Source organism: Cyprinodon variegatus, unplaced genomic scaffold (assembly GCF_000732505.1).
Source record: "Cyprinodon variegatus isolate N-32 unplaced genomic scaffold, C_variegatus-1.0 Scaffold678, whole genome shotgun sequence".
Lineage (NCBI taxonomy): Eukaryota > Metazoa > Chordata > Actinopteri > Cyprinodontiformes > Cyprinodontidae > Cyprinodon > Cyprinodon variegatus.
Genome location: NW_015151131.1, coordinates 39,741 through 45,103, shown reverse-complemented (window position 1 = coordinate 45,103; position 5,363 = coordinate 39,741). Strand labels below are relative to the sequence as shown.

The 5,363-nt window shown below is 40.8% G+C and overlaps 1 long non-coding RNA gene across 1 annotated transcript; it reads left to right on the top strand.

The window, feature by feature from the left end:
• Positions 1–854: 854 nt before the first annotated feature.
• LOC107097177 lies at positions 855–4,823 on the top strand. The gene is made up of 3 exons (XR_001481824.1): positions 855–1,021; positions 3,620–3,679; positions 4,636–4,823. It is a non-coding gene; the product is annotated as an uncharacterized LOC107097177 (long non-coding RNA).
• The last annotated feature ends 540 nt before the right edge of the window (positions 4,824–5,363 follow it).

The following is a 5,363-nucleotide window of genomic DNA, read 5'->3' as shown; positions in this document are numbered from 1 at the left end:
GTTTGCGTACACTGAAGACACAGTTAAAAGAAGCTGGACTGTTCAGACGCAACTTCCGGTTCAAGGGTCAAACGGCGCCGTCGTCCAATCAGCGATGTCTCATGTTTCCCACTGGTACCTACCTTTTCCGGTAGGTTAATGGAATTGTGTTTTCCTTAATGTAGTTGCGCTTTGCTTTATGTAGTTGCGATTTCCTTAATTTAGTTGCGCTTTTAGATTTGTAGTTGCAGTTTGCACTTCAGGGCCACCGTACTTAATAGATACGTATACAATAATTTCAATGTGTCAACTCAACCAGAGTTTAGTGTAAAGAAAGAAAGTTAGCTCCTTGGTGTAAGGAAATGAAGATAAATATCTCAACAGACCTGAAAAATGTGTCTCCTGTCTTCTGAGCTGATGGTTACACCTCTGGTAGTTTTACATCAGTGGTAGGATTTCAGGATTTTTAAACCTTAGCCTATATTAAAATAGATTACGCAGCATGTCAAGACATGCCATGTCAGGGAATGCAGGTGTTGTTTTTGGAATCCATAATCTTAACATATATTATAAGGTTGGATTAATATTGATTTAAGTAAAGACAGAGGGCCTCATCATAAAGCATAACGTTACAGAGTAACCACTACCTGTGTGAGCTGACAGACTGGGCTGCATTCACCTGCAGGACATTCCCACTCTGACACGATAGAGAAATGAGCGGATACCAGCGAGGATAGGAGCCGAACACATTCCATGAAGCGGGGGGTAGGGAGGTGGAAAAGAAAAGGTGGTGGTGGGGGGGGGTATTATTTTGTTTGTTGCTCCAGCCTTTTCATGCCCTCCAGCGCTGTGACCTTAACGGTAGGAAAGGATCAGCACCAACAATCACTGCAAATCCCAACAAACATGCACTCTCATTCCGGAAAAACCATGTTGGACGAAGTCAGCTCAGGTGATTTATGGGACAGGAAAAACCGCTGACCTGTAGGAAGGTGGACAATAAGCTGCCGAGTGAGACCTGCTGTGGACAATTCACCAAAAGGTAAACATCTTAATTCATGCCACTGCAGATGTGCTTCAGGAAGCAACCATTGAGTCTTTTCAGGGTTCGGTAACGGCGTCTGGTGGATGGAGGGGGTGGGGATAAGTCAAGGTGTCCTGGCGCACAACATAAGCCAACTGCTTGCTCAGGAGCTTGTCACTGCCACACGTTAACCTTGACTCTCACAGTGTGCACTACATTCATATACAGCATTTATTTATAGTACATGTGCCGCCCTAGTTCTGGCGACTGCTATTTTTGTTTCCACAGTGAATGCTTTCTTGAAGGACTCAAACAGACTTCTATATTGTTGTTTCTTTACTGAAACAGAAATTAATTCGACATACCAGTAGAGATTGATTCAAAGTATATAAGAGGGTGCAACAAAAGCAGCTGTGACTGACCAGGATCAATGCACAGGTCTCCTTTCAATGTCCCCATAACTGTCACCTAAACACAAGGAAAAAATAAAAATCAATTAATCAATATTTTGCAGACTGATAAGGAAGTCCATTAACCAGTTTCCTGAGCCGTTATCTAAGTACTGGTTCACTTCATCTGCTCAGAGATGCTTCAAATGGGTAAATAATTCAATTCAATCCAATTCAGTTTATTTCTATACCGCCAAATTCACAACACATGTCATCTCAAGGCACTTTACAGTTCAACCAGATCATCCAGTCAAATTGATACAAAGTTTTCTATCTAAGGAAAACCAGTTGATTGCATTGATTCATTGACTCTTCAGCAATCCCTCACACTAAGCATGCTTGTAGCGACAGTGGAGAGGAAAAACTCCCTTTTAACAGGAAGAAACCTCCAGCAGAGGTCCAGCCATCTGCTGGGGCCGAAATAACAAATACATTCATTCAAGTTACATGCTATATGTGAGACGAATACTTATGATGTTAAGTGAATGAATGTTATATTTTGTAAATACTTGTAAAAAGTATTCATACAGCCTCTTAAAAATCCACACCTCTTCACCTGCTTAAAATATTATTACATTTGGAATAAAAGATCAACACAAAGCAATGGGCTTCAATTGAATTTCTATTTGACACCTTTATACTTTGATACTCTACAGCAGAGCTAACAGATTAGCGGAGCCACCTGCTGGCTAATCCGGACCCAACCTGAATTAAAACATTTATAAATTACCACATGTTGTCCAACAACAGTGTCTAATTTCACTTGCGCCTCTTCTCCTGTTAATACGGTAAAGCCCTGGGGAGCGTCCGGCTCCAGGCTGCACGTGATCCAAATGAGCCAATGAGCTGTCAGTCTGGGTTGCTGCTGCTGCTACTTTTAGACACAGCAGGCAAACCTGTGGCAAGCCGGGCGATGGGAAAGAAGGAGAAGACCATGAGAAAAAGAGAGCAGAGAAAGTGTGGACTGCTGGAAGAACTGCGGTGAACTGGTGAAAGAAAAGTGAAACGGCGTGCTCAAGATGACCCTGCACATTTAGAGGATGTTTGGCTCAACCTGCTGCTCTGAAGTATGAGCCATGTATGAATCCAATGTGTGAGCTGTAGAGGTGGGAGGCATCCTGGTAAAATTAGACCTGGATTGAACATTTTTAAACATTCCTGGAGTCTGGCAGCCTAGTGGTTTAGATGTAGAGCTTTGAATCCTGAGGTTCTGAGTTCAAGCCCCACTCCCACAGACTGCCACTCTGGGTCTCTGAGCAAGAACCTTAACCCCACACTGCTCCCTGGGTGCTCCATGATGGCAGCCCACTGCTCCCCAAAGAGATGGGTTAAATGCAAGGGTACATTTCTCCAATGTGAGATCAACAAAGTTTAATTATTATTTCCCCCTCATGTGAAACACTATGTGTGACAAACTTAACAACATTAGTATGAAAAAAAGGCATTCTTTAAATAATAACTAGACAGCCTGAGATAAGAACAGAACAATAATGGATTATCTGCTAAAGGCCACACAGGACATGAGACTGGGGTGGAGATTCACCTTCAAAACAGAACAACAATTCAAAGGCAGAGCCAGAGAGGTTTAGACTTTTTGTTTTTTCAACAATGGCCTAGTCAAAGTCCGAAACTGAAAAATGAAACATCTGTCTATGCAATATTGGTTCCATTTCCAAGTATTTTATTAAAACAAATTTTTGAAAATAGGGCCCAATTTGTTCTTCCACTTTAAATGTCTGTGCTGCCTATGTTGGTCTGACTCAGAGGATCCAGATAAAAGAGAATAAAGATTACAGAGTATTAAAATATTTGCTAAGTGTGAACTCTTTTTGGCTCTGTAACTTCTACAGAATGACACTGTGACAAGTAAATATTTCCAACTCTAACATCCATTCACACGGTATTTGTTTGGGTGAAGCACTCCTTCCTTTCAGAGGCTCCTAAACGAAGAGTTTAGAAAGTATTTCCTGCCCTGCTGATACTAGAGCTGCCTGCTCCATATGAGCTGCATGGGGTGTTGCAGTTAAGGCTTTACAGAAGCACTCTGAATAAAAACCGGTTTATTGTTCCCATTGTTTATTCTTTTCACTGTACCATCTGGTGACTTCATCCCTCCATTACTAGCACTCTCTCTCCTTTTTCTCTCTGTTTATTTTGTCTTCTCTAGCTGTCTCATCCTGCTCTCAGCGCTGCGTCATCTACAGCCAGAAGTGGGTTGACAAACAAGGTACTGACTGTGCAGAAAGCTGGAATTGTTTAGCAGCAAATGGATGACCCTTTTGTTTCTGCAATACTGCAAGGACTGTCTCAGAGGGCAGCCGTCATCTCACATGTTTCCCAGCAAGAGGTGAAACGTTGATCAGAGGCTGCAGCACAACAGTGTTTGAATGTGCAAGGATTGGACCGTAAATTACCTCGTCTTATTTGCAGTTGATTATTTCTGCTCATGAAACCATTTCTGGAACCATGCAGGATTGTCAGACAGCTTTGGATGATTAGAATTAATGTCTTTATATTTCTGCATGCAGAAAACTCATCATGCTCCTGCAGGGCTGCCTTGACTGATTTTATGAGGGTTTGATATTTATTGCTCCTCCTCCCTTGAAATACTACAGGAAATTCATTCTTAAAACTTCAAATGATGTTTCAATATTACTCCTCATCAAAGTTATAGCACATTAGAGTGCACCTTCAGTCTCTATTAGGTCATAACAGTCCAGCACAGCCTCCCCTTCCCTCATATTTCCCTGAGGGCTGGGAAAACCTAATCAATGATCTCATGCTACTGACTGACCATCTGCCTTATTGTTTGAGATCACATCCATGCATAGAGTAAACATGGTGAGCCACAATCTTTCCTCTATTATAAATTGAACCGTCAGGTGTGTCTACAGCATCACACAAAAAAATTAATAAATACAGCGTTGGTGTTTACAGGGCCCTGAAAAAGTATTCAACCCCTTAAGATTAGCCAACTTTCAGCTACATAACTGACTGTATTTATTAGGGATTTTATGTAAAAATCAAACAGAGTTCAATGACCTTTAGATATGATTTCAAATATATACATATATATATTTCTACTCTAATACAAAAAGCAAAAAGAAACCCTGTTGGCTTGGTAAAGTAAAGTAGTGGCAGCATCATGCTTTAGGGATGCTTTTCTTTTGTGTAATTTCATAGAAAGATGAACGGAGCAACATCCAGATGGAAACCTGCAAGATGCTGCAGACACTGAAACTGTAATGGAGGTTGATCGGATAAGCCAAAGCACAGAGGCTGCCATGATAGGTGGATCTAAATATTGCTAGCACTAAGGAAGCAGGTAAGAAGAGCCGATTGATAGATAATTTAGTAAACGGACCTCTAGACGTTGCTAACCGCTTCATAGGAGCTATATGGATTCCCATAATCTTTTTGGGGCAGAGGATACCTCACTGAATTTTGAAAAAAATTAATGTTTTTCTTTAAATGTACTCTGTGTGACACATGCAAATTTACACAATTAATGTGTTTTTTGGTTTTTATAGTGGAGAGCTTCAGCTTTTTGTTCCATTTGTAAAACTTGCGTTTTTTTGTCTTTCCAGGAGGCTGTGGCTCCAGTCTTAAAGCTCTACTCCATGTGCCTTTCTAACGCCTAATGATGTCTGGATTCAGTAATGCTGTCTGAAGTTCCCTTCCTACCCATTAAATAAGAGGATGCATCTCCAGCTTAAATGAACTGCTTCAGTTGGTAAAAAGTAATTGAAAAAAATTGCCCAAATTAACCAATGTAACTTTGCAACTTATAAACTCAAAATTAAATTAAATAAAAATTGGCTCAGCTTGATTCAATTACTTGTTACCAATTAAATCCATTCATTTAAGTTGGAGCTGCATTCACTTTTTAGTGTGCTCTTACTAGTGAACCC